This window comes from Myotis daubentonii, chromosome 9 (assembly GCF_963259705.1).
Source record: "Myotis daubentonii chromosome 9, mMyoDau2.1, whole genome shotgun sequence".
NCBI lineage: Eukaryota > Metazoa > Chordata > Mammalia > Chiroptera > Vespertilionidae > Myotis > Myotis daubentonii.
The window spans coordinates 46,323,983-46,340,017 of record NC_081848.1 but is presented as its reverse complement, the minus strand read 5'-3'; the positions used below and the strand labels follow the sequence as shown (position 1 = coordinate 46,340,017).

Here is a 16,035-nt window from a genome sequence, read left to right as displayed (position 1 = left end):
CAAAACCCTAGAGACTCCATCAAAAAGCTATTAGACTTAATACATGAATTTGGCAATGTAGCAGGATACAAAATTAACCCCAAGAAATCTGAGGCATTTCTATACACCAATAGTGAACTTTCAGAAAGAGAGATTATAAAAACAATCCCGTTTACCATCGCACCAAAAACATTAAGTTACCTAGGAATAAACTTAACTAAAGAGGTAAAAGACCTCTACTCAGAAAACTACAGGACGTTGAAAAAAGAGATAGAGGAAGACATAAACAGATGGAAGAACATACCGTGTTCATGGATTGGTAGAATCAACATCATTAAAATGTCCATACTACCCAAAGCAATCTATAAATTCAACACACTTCCCATTAAAATACCAACGGCATACTTCACAGATCTAGAACGAACTCTCCAAAAATTCATCTGGAATAAAAAAAGACCCCGAATAGCTGCAGCAATCCTGAAAAAACAAAGTAGGTAGGATCTCAATACCAGATATCAAGTTGTATTACAAAGCCACTGTTCTCAAAACTGCCTGGTACTGGCACAAGAACAGGCATATAGATCAATGGAATAGACTAGAGAGCCCAGAAATCGGCCCGAACCAATATGCTCAATTAATATTTGACAAAGGAGGCAAGAACATACAATGGAGCCAAGATAGTCTCTTCAATAAATGGTGTTGGGAAAATTGGACGGATATATGCAAGAAAATGAAACTAGACCACCAACGTATGCCATACACAAAAATAAACTCAAAATGGATAAAGGACTTAAATGTACGACGGGAAACCATAAAATTTCTAGAAGAATCCAAAGGCAACAAAATCTCAGACATATGCCGAAGCAATTTCTTCACTGATACAGCTCCTAGGGCACTTGAAACTAAAGAAAAAATGAACAAATGGGACTACATCAAAATAAAAAGCTTCTGCACAGCAAAAGAAACCATCAACAAAACCACAACAAAATCCACTGCGTGGGAAAACATAGTTGCCAATGTCATATCTGATAAGGGCCTAATCTCCAAAATTTATAGGGAACTCATACAACTTAACAAAAGGAAGATAAACGATCCAATCAAAAAATGGGCAAAGGACCTAAATAGACACCTTTCAAAAGAGGACATCCAGAAAGCCAAGAGACATATGAAAACATGCTCAAAGTCACTAATCATCCGAGAGATGCAAATCAAAACAGCAATGAGGTACCATCTCACACCTGTCAGACTGGCTATCATCAACAAATCAACAAACGACAAGTGCTGGAGAGGATGTGGAGAAAAAGGAACACTTGTGCACTGCTGGTGGGAATGCAGACTGGTGCAGCCACTATGGAAGACAGTATGGAGTTTCCTTAAAAAACTGAAAATGGAACTCCCATTTGACCCTGTGATCCCACTTCTAGGAATATATCCCAAGAAACCAGAAACACCAATCAGAAAGGATATATGCACCCCTATGTTCATAGCAGCACAATTCACCATAGCTAAGATCTGGAAACAGCCTAAGTGCCCATCAGTAGATGAATGGATTAGAAAACTGTGGTACATCTACACGATGGAATACTATGCTGCTCTAAAAAGGAAGGAACTCTTACCATTTGAAATGGCATGGATGGAACTGGAGAGCATTATGCTAAGTGAAATAAGCCAGTCAATAAAGGAAAAATACCACATGATCTCACTCATTCATGGACAATAGAGACCATTATAAACTTTTGAACAATAATAGATACAGAGGCAGAGCTGCCTCAAACAGATTGTCAAAATGCAGCAGGAAGGCAGGGGAGGGTTGGGGGGCAGGAGGTAGGGGGGTAAGAGATCAACTAAAGGACTTGTATGCATGCATATAAGCATAACCAATGGACATAAGACACTGGGGGATAGGGGAGGCTAGGGGACTGTCTAGGGCGGGGGGATAAAATGGATACATATGTAATACCCTTTGTAATACTTTAAGCAATAAAAAAATAAATAAATAAATAAATAAATAAATAAATAAATAAATAAATAAAATGGGCAAAGGACCTAAATAGACACCTTTCAAAAGAGGACATTCAGAAAGCCAAGAGACATATGAAAACATGCTCAAAGTCACTAATCATCCGAGAGATGCAAATCAAAACAACAATGAGGTGCCATCTCACACCTGTCAGACTGGCTATTATCAACAAATCAACAAATGACAAGTGCTGGAGAGGATGTGGAGAAAAAGGAACACTTGTGCACTGCTGGTGGGAATGCAGACTGGTGCAGCCACTATGGAAGACAGTATGGAGTTTCCTTAAAAAACTGAAAATGGAACTCCCATTTGACCCTGTGATCCCACTTCTAGGAATATATCCCAGGAAACCAGAAACACCAATCAGAAAGGATATATGCACCCCTATGTTCATAGCAGCACAATTAACCATAGCTAAGATCTGGAAACAGCCTAAGTGCCCATCAGTAGATGAATGGATTAGAAAACTGTGGTACATCTACATGATGGAATACTATGCTGCTCTAAAAAGGAAGGAACTCTTACCATTTGCAACGTCATGGATGGAACTGGAGAGCATTATGCTAAGTGAAATAAGCCAGTCAATGAAGGAAAAATACCACATGATCTCACTCATTCATGAAAAATAGAGACCATTATAAATTTTTGAACAATAATAGATACAGAGGCAGAGCTGCCTCAAACAGATTGTCAAACTGCAGCGGGAAGGCAGGGGAGGGTTGGGGGGCAGGAGGTAGGGGGGTAAGAGATCAACTAAAGGACTTGTATTATTGCATATAAGCATAACCAATGGACATAAGACACTGGGGGATAGGGGAGGCTAGGGGACTGTCTAGGGCAGGGGGATAAAATGGACACATATGTAATACCCTTCGTAATACTTTAAGCAATAAAGAAAAAAAAGAAAAAAAACTGACACGAAATAAATGGAAACAGAGGACAGAGTAGGTAGGAACTGGGTTTTCTGCCATCAAAGAGGGATCAAGATTAAGCTGATTACAATATCATTTGATTGGGGTCACTGAGGGAGAAGCCATTAGTAGGAGTAGGCATTAGTAGGAAGGAGAATCACAGGATCACCATGAGTAGGAGGCACTGGGTCCAGGTGTAGCTCACAGGATTAGAGGCGGTCAGACTTGCAGGTCAGTAGAGGCAAGGTCAATGGATTGGGACTCTAAAAATATCATTGAAAGTAGGGGACATAAAAACAGGAATTGGGGTTACCACATCCATAGATTTGGGGGATTTCCAAAGTACATTAAGCAAAAGATCCCAAATGCAGTGGGAAAGAAGGAATCAGAAGGCCTTTAGATATGGGGCAAGAAGGGTGATGGATTCTAAGACAAAATCAAACATCATGAATAAGATGTAAGTTTCTTAAAGGAAGATGAAAACTTGCACTGCCGTGTTTTTATTTTAACCAAAAAACCTTTATTTTCATCTTCAATAACTGTTCTTTTTTTTCCATGATTAATTTACAAAGATAGCCTATACCAGTGATGGCGAACCTTTTGAGCTTGGCATGTCAGCATTTTGAAAAACCCTAACTTAACTCTGGTGCCGTGTCACATATAGGAATTTTTTGATATTTGCAACCATACTAAAACAAAGAGTTATATTTTTGATATTTATTTTATATATTTAAATGCCATTTAACAAAGAAAAATCAACCAAAAAAATGAGTTTGTGTGTCACCTCTGACACACATGTCATAGGTTTGCCATCACTGGCCTATACATTGCCTCTTCAAAGCATTCCCCTTTAATGAGAAATTTAGCTTCATATAATCCAGACATGGAATGGTGTGTTATTGTTTTCTTTTCTAGAGAGAGGAAGGGAGAGGGATAGAGGAAAAGAAACATGGATGAGAGAGGGAACCATCATTAATCAGCTGCCTCCTGCACATCCCCTACTGGGGATTCAGCCCACAACCCTGGCATGTTTCCTGACCGGTAATCAACAGGCAACCTCTTGGCTCTTGGGTCGATGCTTAATCACTGAGCCACCCCGGCTAGGCTTGAAAGGTTTAAAAATATATATTTTGTTGTCATTATAAGACAAAACAGAAACTAGCATAAATTAAGGGAATCCATTCAGATTCTTCTTCTCCAGGAACCAGCATTGTCATACTATTTCCATTCAGCAAAATCTGGTCTAATTTAGTAATCCTTCTTCCTTCTGGTGTGACTTCATTAGAGGCAGCAGTTGCAATGGGTTAGTGGTAGCCTTACTACAAGTGGTCTGCCTGCACTGAGAAGTTTTGAAGTAGATCGATCTCTCCCCCCCGCACCCCCCTCCCGGCCAAATATGAGAAAGTCCAGGGAATGGGTGTGTTATGGATTAAATGTTTGTGTCCCCACAATAATCAGAGTGAGATGAGTTCAGGAGGGCAGGGTTCTCATGATGGGATCAAGTACCCAAGGGAAGACCATGAAAGCTCACAGCAAGAAGGTAGCTAGCTATCTGCAAGCCAGGTTGAAAGCCCTCACCAGGAACTGAATCAGCCAGCATCTTGATCTTAGATGCTCCAAAACTATGAGAAATAAGTTTCTATTGTCTAAGACACCTAGCTTATGGTATTATGTTATGGCAGCCTGAGCTGACTACAACACGGTGTGTTTAAAGATGACCCCCTTAAGTTTGGTATGCTCTTCCATTGGACTATGCGGAAAGACATATGAAACATACCATTTTCCCCATTTCCTCAAAATTGTAATTCTCCTTAATCATTCTAGCCCTTCACTAAGATCTCAGAAACCAATTCAGCCATTTACTGTAGTGCTGTGCTATGTAAGTGGATAAGGAATAAAGGAAAACTTGTATACTATCACTGACACTGTCATGATAATTACTAATCTGCTGTCTTTGCAGTAGTAGTAGTGCCTGAGAAACCTTGGGCATGTAATTTAATCTCTCTCTACTCAAGTGCCCTGTCTCTCATGCTATTGTTGGGGAAAATAAATGAATTGCTATATAGAAGCATTTAGTACCATATACTGAATACATATACTCTAAGTTATTATGTTATACTTCCTCACCCAACTTCCTTATTCCTTTGCTTTTGAGTAACATTTCATTATAACCACATTGATAAGCTCAGATAGTCTCATCTGGGTTTCACTGACAGGAGTATTCAACAAGGACTTTTTGGCAAATCACAGTTAAGAACAAAATAAATGTGATTTTAACTTATAGCTCAAAATGCATCTCAAGATATTGAGGCCCTTGGTTCTTCATCAGTAGTCACAGCTATTTCAAACACTAATTAATCAATCAAAGATGTACAAATGTCACTATCACAATTCTTTTTTTTTAATCACAATTCTTTAGCAGTATGGAAGAATATGTCTTAGGTTCCTCAGAAGCAGGTCTAAGACTTAGATTCACAAGGGATTTATTAGGAAACTTCTTCCAGTAAACATTAAAAAGAGGAAGCAGCCAGAGAAGCATCAATCAAACCGTCAAATCTCAGAGGGAATGTAGGGGAGGGTGGGGGTAAGGGGGAGACATCAACCAAAGGACTTGTATGCTTGCATATAAGCCACCCAATGGATACAGACAACAGGGGGATGTGGACATGAGTGGGGGGGGGGTGGCAATGGGGTGATAAGAACACATATGGAATACCTTAATCAATAGAAAAAGTTAAAAAAAATAAAAAGAGGAAGCAAGAAGGCAAAGGCAATTTAAAGTGAGGGAATAAGTTAGTAGATATAAGTAAAGTTTTGTAAGTTAGAGCAAGCCAGCTTGCAGTCGTGGTGAAGAACACAAATTTGAAAGTTAGACTACTTGATTTTGCATAGAGCTTCCACCATTTACCTGCAGTATGACCACAGATGGGTTACTTAATCTCTCTCTCCTTCATTTTTTTCTCTACAAGATGATGTCACCTCATAAAAGTGTAGCGATTACTTGAGATAATCATATATATATGCCTGGCATAAAGTATGTGTTCTAATATGTTAGCGAGTGCTAGGAGTAGCAGCAACAGCAGCAGAAAAAGTCTTATTAATAGAAGAAATTCTAATAATTATTAACATTACCATTGCTACTATATTGAAAGGTAGTTATGCCTGTACCACATTCTCAACTGTAAGCTCTTGAAGAAGAGGGTCCAAGTCTTGTTCATCTCTCTATACAAGTATCTAGAATGGTATTTACCCAGTGCAGGTGATGAATATGGTTATGGAATACAATTGACAGGACAGGTTTACTAGATATTGGAGGTGGAAGTGGTGATAGTTGAAAAGAAAAAAAGGAATCAAAGCTGGTTTTGATGTTTCAAATAGATAATGCAGCTGATGTTAACTAAATAGAAGTTACCAATGACCTCTACTTTACTAAATCCATTTTTTTCTTCTCAATCATCTTGCTTGCCCTACCAGCATCATGTTATCACTCTTTACTCCCTAAAACACTTTCTTCACTCGGATTTGAGAGTAGTTAATTCTTGCTTTACTTCCTATTTCACTCTGCTTTACTGGTCCTTCCTCTGCTATTAGAACTCCCTCTCAATGCTATCATACTTCAAGGGCTCAAGTAGTAACGGGCAGCCTGGACCCATTTTGTGTCCAGTTTCACTACCAGTATCATTTACCACTCTCTCCTCCATGACACACTTTCTTCACTTGGAATTGAGAATACTGCACTCTTGCTTTTCCTCCTACACCGGTAGGTTCTTCCCCTTCTATTAGAACTCTCAATGCTATTGTCCTCCAAAGGCCCAATCTTTGGACTTCCTTCTATATCTAGACTCTCTCTCTTAACGTGTCTTCAGTCCCCATGGCATTGACCCCTAATACATGTCTCACCCACACCTCTGTCCAACTATCAAACACATTCCTACTTAGCACCTCTACTTGGATGTCTTAAATCTTCAAGCTTGACATGCTCAAAACTGGATTCTAAATATATCTTTACCCAAAGCCTGCTCTACTGACAGCCTTCCTCATGTAAGGTAAAAGTAAATCCACTGTTTCAATCCATTGTTTGGCTCTTATGGAGTTACTAGAGGCTCAGCGTGCAAAATTGCGCAAGACCCAGACCCATACTGCCGGCGGGACCCCAGATCCACCGTGCGTGAGCTCACTGTGCGAAAAGTCACGCTATGCGAGCTGCAAGCCCTGCCCTGCCCTGCCACTGTGAGCAGCGAGTGGGCTAGGAGGAGGGACCGAGAGGTGCTCCATGCACCTCCTGGTGACCGTTGTTTGGTCATGCCGGCATTCCAGCATTATGGCTACAGGCCTTTTATTACATAGATTAGAGGCCCGGTGCACAAAAATTTGTGCACTCGGGGGGGCGGGGGTCCCTCAGCCCGGCCTGTGCCCTCTTGCAGTCTGGGACCCCTCGGGGGATGACCACCTGCTGGCTGAGGCCTGCTCCTTAGGGGATTGGGCCTAAGATGGCAATCAGACATCCTTCTGGCAGCCAGGCAGCCCTTGGGGGATGTCCACTTGCCAGCGGGGAGCAGGCCTAAACTGCAGTTGGACATCCTTAGTGCTACTGAGGAGGCAGGAGAGGCTCCCACCACCACCGCTGTACTGGCAGCCATCAGCCTGGCTTGTGGCTGAGCAGAGCACCTCCCATGTGAGAGCGCCCTGACCACCAGAGGGCAGCTCCTGCATTGAGCGTCTGCCCCCTGGTGGTCAGTGTGTGTCATAGTGACCAGTCATTCCCAGTCTTTCTGCTGTTAGGGTCAGTTTGCATATTACCCTTTTACTATATAGCATAGAAGCCTGGTGCACAGGTGGGGGCCGGCTGGTTTGCCCTAAAGGGTGTCCTGGATCAGGGTGGGGGTCCCGCTTGGGTGCCTGGCCAGCCTGGATGAGGGGGTGATGGCTGTTTGCAGCTGGTCACACCCCATTCAGGGTGGGGGTTCCCACTGGGGTGCCTGGCCAGTCTGGGTGCGGGTCTGAGGGCCATTTTCAGGCTGGTGGGCGACTGAAGCTCCCAACCTCTCCTTTTTTTCTTTTTTCTTTTTTATTCTTGGATTTATTTACCTTCTATGGCTGTCACTGGAGCTGAGAGCCGGCTTCAGCTTGAGAACTCGGCTGCTGAAAGCAGGTATCTGGGGTTTGTTTAGGTTCTATAATTGAAACACTGTTGCAGTTCCAGCTATGAGGCCTCTGCTGCTGAAAGCAGGTATCTGGGGTTTGTTTAGATTCTATAATTGCAACATTGTTTCTTAGAGTGCAGCTCAGAGCCAGGCAGCGGCAGGCGGGGAACCTTGGCTTCCTCCATCACTGGACCAAGCAAGCCTCCTGTTTGCTTCAGCTGCCTGGCTGTCGGCTGCCATCTTGGTTGGCAGTTAATTTGCATATCGCCTTGATTAGCCAATAGGAAGTGTGTCAGAGGTACGGTTAATTACCATGTTTGTCTTTTATTAGATTAGATTGGTCTCCTCTTAAATCAGGGGTGGGGAACATCAGACCTAAGAGACCCATGAGCTGTATAAGGCCTGAGAAATCATTTGGTATGGCCCTGTCAAAGCATTTGGGGTGAGTTAATGAAATGTTTGACCAAATATAGTAGGCTAATTTTTAAGTTGATAGTTTTGTATGGCCCACTAATGATGTTATAAATATTCAAATGGCCATTGCCAGAAAAAGGTTCCCCACCCCTATGGGACTTAATGCTTACCATCAAAATCTACATTATTTTCAATAGCACCCTTAGGCTTGAACTCCCCCATGCTGTTTCACATAAAGTCAGCTCCTTTGGGGGAGATCTTCAGGATTCTCTAATATTATAAACTTCCTTTTTTCCTGGAAAATATCTCCGAGCCAGTGCTATAGGCACTGGGGGAGAGCAGTAGCCTCTACCTTTTTGGCTTGCCTTTCTGAGCATGGAACCTCTGCCCTGCAAGGGAGCCAAGGCAAGGACAATGAGGTCCCAGTATTTCCATCCTGCCATTGCTGTGCTAGGATTTCCACCCCAAGAAGTAGGAATGGGAGGAAGAATGAGCCCCAGCCTCTCTGCAACACTCTCCTGCAACTTACCCTCTGCAACGCAGAGCTGATAGGGATGAGGGACTCTGGCTGCCTGACCATCCCAGAAAGACACCTTATCCCTTGTCCGGGAGCTGAGGGGAAAGGAAGCTGGAACATAAGACTGGATATGCAAGAATTTGTTGTCTTGGGGACACATTCTTAAGATATGAGATTTAATGCATCATCTAAAACCTCAGAGGATTGGAAAACTTCACTAAGGAAACTCACTAAAAAGTAGGGAGGCTCATAAAAGCTTAGCGAGATCAAAATCCCACACTGAGCACAATATAAATACCTGAGTTTTCGGAATAAAAGAACAAATAAAAGGTGATAGTGTGATGGGCATGCTGGAACGGTTAAATGGTGTAAGGCCAGAAGACCCACACCCAAAGTAAACAACATTCACTGAGGCATTAGGAATGTTCATTGGGGGCTCTTGCTCATTAACACTTATGGATATGATGGAGCTCAAAAGTAACAGAAATCATATGCAAGCACTTAACCACTAGAAATCAGGAGGATGCAATTACCCTAACAAGAGAAACAGGTGGGCAACCAGGAGTCCACTACCCACAGGGAGTTGTAACGATGGTTAATAGAACATGGCCTTGATAAAGACTGCTATCACCTAAATGGATTTGAACAATGGGATTGTAAGAATAAAGAAACAGTGTGTCCTGCCCTGGCCCATATGGGTCAATTGGTTGAGCATTGCCCTGTGCACCAAAAGGTCAATTGTTTGATTCTAGGTCAGGACATATACCCAGGTTTCAGGTTTAATCCCAGGTCAAAGTGGGTGCAGCAGGCAACCAATCAATGTTTCTCTCTCTCTCTCTCTCTCTCTCCCCCTCTCTTTCTCTCTCTCCTCATTCTCTCCATCTCTCTCCAAAATCAATAAAAACATATTTTTCAAAAAGAAGGTGAAAAAAGGAATGAAGGGCTGCATAAAATTCCTACACCTGTTGGAAAAGAGAAGCATTTTTTTGAGAGGTGAGAGAATGTAGGCCTTCCAGAAGTGACCAGCAGGCAGAAAAGTAAGCAGTGGTCCACACCCAGTTGAGAGCAGTGAATAGGAGCATGAGACAAGGCTGTCAGATGGGTCACTCAGTAGTAAGCAATAATTAGAAAAAAACTGGAGGGTGAAAAAAGATAGGTAAAGCTGATGAGCAGAACAAAAATAAATTTGTTTCTGCATGGCCTTCAGGGTGAGGGTAAGAAGGGTGGGGTCAAATAAGAAAGCCTCTTGCAAATGGCCTTTCTTGCCTCAGCACGTAGTTATTCTGGTCTCTAGAGTCACAATGAAACTGGAAATCTTAATGTAGATTTTACAAATACCGATTGGTAGCCTCACAACCAAATACTGGTCTTCGTAATATCATCACAGACCCTGTCAACCATAAACTTTCCTTGCTCTTCCCCTGCCTCCCATTCGAACTATAGCTATCTATCTTATGGCCTTACATCTTATTTCTGAGGCCCTACTTCAATCATCTGAATTTCCTCTGGAGCTACATGGAACTTGTAGGCCCTTCTCTAACCACCAGATGGTAGTAAAGAACCTTATGAGGACAATTCTAATCGATGTTTTCATTCACTGTTGACACCTGAGGCCAGATAATCCTTTTTTGTGGGAGACTGTCCTATGCATAATAAAAAAAGGCCATCTATATTTTTTCCAGCAGATGAAACGATTTATTTTACCATTGTCTTTAAAACCACAAAGACACTATGTTCTTCATATAAAAACATTAGTACATATATTTTCTAAATAATGATTATATAGACCCTCTCAGAAAAAAATGCACCCTATTATATGGTTTCAGTGAAGGTGCTTAGAAAGAACTCACATCTGGACTGATTCCTAAAACATACCATTTCACCACTGCATCAAAGTATAGACTATTGTCATTATACATATTCCTGTGTTCTTACACATTTGATAATACACATATAGAATGGAGGATTATCACTTAATGCTCTATTGGTTCATTAGCCTTTTCTGCAGGTTCATTAGCAGGTTGAGCAGGCTGTGCCTTTCTCTGTGGCCTTTCTTCAATGTCTTCCAGGAATGGAGACACATTATCATCATCATTATAAATCATAAACTCCAAGTCTTTACCAACAATTCCAATGGGAACATTCTTCATAGTTAGGTCCTGTTCTGAAGGAAGTGTCTCTCTTAAAGCATGCAGACCATGTTTAACCAGTTCATTCGAATTGCATTCCATAAACTCAGACATATGTCTGTCCTGTGAGTATGAGCTAATTGAGAATGAGCTCCAATGGACACAGCTCTGCAGTCAAAATAGTTAGCAGAGAGACAGGTTTGAAAATATGAGGGCCCATATCATCATAACCAGGAATAAGCAGCCCAACACCATACAGTCATTGGCCATATCTTTGCATTGGTATCTGGGTCTTGCTTCCAATTATAGATACAAGAGGGGACACAGGAAGAGGTCTGTCAAATACAAATCTGGAATCCAAACACTCCTGGAGCATAAAGTTACATAACAGTCTAGCGCCAGCAGGAAGTTCCACAATTGAAATACCAATACGTCAACATGGAGAATTTTTTTCTGGTGAGCTGCAAGTTTTGAGTGTGCTTTCTTCAGTGCGACCAACACTGCATAGGGTGGTTTGTTTGTTTTTTTAATTTCAGACCAATTGTGGCTACACCCTGATTGGCAGCTTCCATTGTGTATTCAATTTGATGAATCCTGCCCTGGGGAGTCCAAACACTGACAATGTCACACTGGTTGCAAAACAGAGTTCCAACGTGGGCCTTGCTGTGGCCACCTGCAGACCTGCCCATCAGTGAGAGCTGCCTAAACTACCTTTAGGCCAAGCATGTCAAACTCAAATGCTAACACAGGCCAAATAAACGAGGCATACGGCCCGTAGGCAGTGAGTTTGACATGCTTGCTGTAGGCCATCTACAGGAAAGTCTGTGCAATCAGATTTTGATGGAATTTTTAAGCTCCTTATTGTTGTTGTTTTATTTTTTTTATTGAATTTATTGGGGTGCAGGTTTCAATTGTACAACTCAGTAAAACATCATTTTCACACTGCATGGTGTGCCCATCGCTTTTAATAACATTTACTCACTGGAAAAACTTTTAATGTGGAAAAACATACAAAAGGAAATTAAAAACACAAAATCCCACCCCTCCGATTGAAAGGACAGAGCAGGACTGATGGCTGTGTCCTTAACCCCTCTTCCAAGAAAAAGCCGCAGGGTGTATAAGTTACTCAGCCTGCCCTTATCTCGGCCAATGGGAAAGCGGGGGAAACTAGCCCAAGGCCAAAAGTATGCTGGCCACCCACCCTGTCTTTGTGTAACCAGACCCTAGCTGCACCCTGCCCCAACCCCCGACCCCAAGCCCTATAAATTCTTTGTTCTCTTGGGATTCGGGGCTCTCTCTTGCACCCAGTAATGGTGGCAAGGGGGGGACCAAGCGAGCTTGTATAAGAGATCCTCTGCTTTTGCATCGGACTGGCTCCCTGGCGTGGTTTTTTGGGGATCTTTAAATCTGGGCATAACATTTTGGGGGCTCGTCCGGGATCCCCAACACCATCGAGGGGACCCCCAGTCCGGAGGGCCTGACTGACCGTGGTAGGTCTTGTTTGTGTCGTGTGTGTTTTGTTTTGTATCTATCTTGTGTGAGCTCACTTCTGAAATCTGTAATCGTAATCGCCCGCATGATCTAGGGGATCAAGGGCGGGAGGAGTCGGGGGACACCTCGATACTCCATCTGGAGGGGTTTAGCTTTGCTTCTGCAGAGTCAGAAGGTCTATAGAAACCCCCTCAATCTGGGACGGGTGGAGGAGTCGGGGGACGCCTCGAACCTCCATCTGAAGAGGGGAAATTTTGCTTCCACGGAGTCGGAAGGTCTGTAGAAACCCCCTCAATCTGAGAAAAGGCGGGTCGCTCCCGCTGGTTGGCGCGCAGCCATCGTCTAGCTTTCGGTTTTTGCTTCCATGGAGTTGGAAGGCTGTACTTTTTTGGGCCCTTTAGTTGTTTGTGTTTCCGTTTTATTTTGTGGACTTGCTGGATTAATCATTTCAAGGAGATTGGGGAGGCTTTAGAGCTCCCTCAGGAATGGGGAAGTTATTAGGAATTGAATAGATTGTTTAAACTCTGAATGAATGTCTGGTGAAAGTGTATGAATGTGGAGGGAGGGGGACTGCTCTCAACCCTCCTTTGTGTGGCAGTCGGGCGGCCGCCTGAGTGAGGGTCGGTGGAAACAGGTCACCCCCTCCCCAAGTATTCTAAAATTAAAATCCTTCTTGTAATTGAAAAGCTTTTACAAATTTATAAATGCATCCGGGATTTCTGTGCACATGTAAAGGGAAAAGGCCAGTTTAAAAACGAGTGCGCATAGTTTTGAGCTGAACTTGACTTTTTGCTGCGTACAGAATAAAAACCCGAGACTGTTTTGGCCTTAAAATTGGCAAAGCTGAACCTGAGAAAGAAATGCAGGCTGGTTTCTCAAGGCCATTTAAAGTAGCTCTTTTGAAATTTCCCACCCTGAGGCAAGTACCACCAGGAAGTTGATAGTCAAGTTTACATATGAATAGCTATGACTTCCCCAGCAGGAAAATTGTGAATAAAAGGTATAAACAGCTAATATATGCCTAAGTTTAACCTCCAAAGCTGTGGTTTAAATTGCATGCTGTCTCTGCTTAACTAGTGAAATTTCTGTGTCTCTTAAAATGTATTGCTAATCACCTAAGAATTAAGGCTAAGAGTTCTAGCTACCTGGAAAGCATGGCCTTGGTGTGATAGGAGGAAAAAAGAAATGTTAAATGGATAATATACCAGTGAGCTGGGACTGGTCACTAATGATGGATTGTGAGACGGGCTGAACATGGCCTAACTTCTCCTTCCTTGGTACCCCTGAAATGTCAGAGGATCCAATGTGTTTAATCCTCTTGAAGGACATTGAATGGTTCTTTCCTTCCTCTTTAACTTTTAGGGGATTGTATAAATGGATTACTGTTGTAGTTTATCAAGAATCTCTAAGGGACTTGTCCTGTATCTGGAGGAATGGCTTCTAGATGGTATTCACCATCTCTGGGACTTCCGGAGGGAAGTCGAAACTCGCACTGGCTAAGGGTTCGAATCTGGCCTATCTTTTAGAAAGATAGAAAAGAAGCATTCCTAGGCAGTTTTCTACCGCCTCTGTTCAGGGACTTGTTCTGTATCTTGACACAACTGAAACTGATTTGTTGGTATTTTGTGGTATAAATGTGGCATGCACCTCAAAGTTCTTAATGGGGAATGTATCTAGTTATCATGTCTATTTAGTCTTGATTTCCTTGTTCAATATGAGTACCGTTTCTATCTGGATGAGACATAGGTCAAGAATCCCGTCCTGGGACGTGGGAAAGGGAGGCCCCCACATCTGTTCCTGTCAGGCCCCCATCAGGGGACTTGGGTGGTGTTCCTGTTACCTGCTCAAGATCCCAAGACTGTATTTGTTCATGTAAGTGTGGAAATATATTCTGTGCTAGGTTGGGATTTTGGAATTCTGGGGTAGATTTAAAAGATATTTGTGACTTTTCTAGTCTGATTGGGACATTTAAGGGTGGGGATCACACTTCCTCAGGGCAGAGATTCCATGGGCCCTTCCCCCTGCCTGTGCTGAATTAAATAATACAGGCCAGTGTCATTTAGCTTGCTGGTTAAAGGAAAACAATGGACCTTAGAATCTGTAAAGGTGGGCGGGAATGAAGCTGGGCAAATGTACTGAAAGGGTTTGGTACCTGTTGCTGCTAGCTAAGGAGGGGCTGATACCCACTTCTAGCGCACTCCCTTGAAAGAGGCCTGGTTGCTGCTCTGCCACAAAGGGAACTGGTAGAAAGACAAAAAAAGCAGAGCGCTGTAACTGATAAACAGGGTTACCTAGAAGCCATCAGGACTTTGAAGTTCTCTGACTCAGAGACTGGTGAGGACTGGGTGGCTTTTCTTTAACAATCTCTTTCCTTGAGAGGGCTCCAGAGGGCGCACGAGGACATTTGGCTGCGCCTCCGCGCCATCTACGGGACCAGCCCAACCCCAACTCCTCATCAGCAAAGACCAGGAGATTGGTTCTACATCAGAAGGCACTGCTGGGAGACCCTAGAGCCACGTTAGAAGGGTCCCTACACTGTGGTGCTGAAGACCCCCACCGCTCTCAAGGTAGACGGCGTCACGACCTGGGTCCATCCGGAAAGACTTCATCACCAAATGGAGCATCGATCGATCGAGATCAATGCAACCCGCTCAAGCTCAAGCTACAGAGTGCTTGACCTGCCTGATGCCGGTAACATGACTCGCGATCGCTCCTGTCACCAGGAGCCCCCACAATACTGTGTAATATACTTAGATAATGCCTGCATCTTCATGGACATGGCTCCAAAAAGACAAGGACCATTTATAGAATCACATGTTTAGTAGAAGATTTGGCTACCTGAAGCAGCCATGATGCCAATATTATGTTTCATTGTATTGATATGTTATATTAACCTTTAATTCTTTTGCCGGTTTGAATGTGTGTTGGCTGTCCTGGAAGGGAGCTGTGTGGGGTGACCCCCAAAAGTAAAGGGTGTCTAGCTGCCAAGAGGACAAGTGCCCAACTGGGCAAGGAAGGGTGCCCATCAGGTTTTGGTCTCTGTTGAGAGACAGCTAACAGTTGGCAGCCTGTAATACTGTCTTGCAGGCCTGAGTCACCATGCCCATGTCAGGGGTAATAAAGCTGGAAAAAGCCTGTTTAGACTAGAAAGTCTGGGGCATGGTTATGCATAGAAAGAAGGTTTTATACCAACAATTACTGTTTTGTTTTAAATCCATGAAAAGGAATTAGCAAGGAAAGTCAGAAAATCTTAGAGTAGATCAGTATGTTTTTCTCCTTATGTAATTCCTCCGAAATTGGCAATGCTAAATAAGTACGTTTCTTTGCATAGATCCAATGAGACTGGTTCCTAATAATGGTTTTATTAACAGAAAACTTTGACTGGAGTATCATGTTTTAAAGAGCCCTGTCTGAACTCTAAAGACTTGAA

At 42.9% G+C, this 16,035-nt stretch overlaps 1 long non-coding RNA gene and 1 pseudogene across 1 annotated transcript in view; one reads left to right on the top strand and one right to left on the bottom strand.

Annotated features, from left to right (window-relative positions):
• LOC132240925 (uncharacterized) overlaps positions 1 to 16,035 on the top strand; it is a 220,938-nt gene that overhangs the window by 189,291 nt on the left and 15,612 nt on the right. The gene's annotated exons all lie outside the window — the stretch shown is intronic.
• Positions 10,785 to 12,133, bottom strand: LOC132242182 (proteasome subunit alpha type-1-like; annotated as a pseudogene).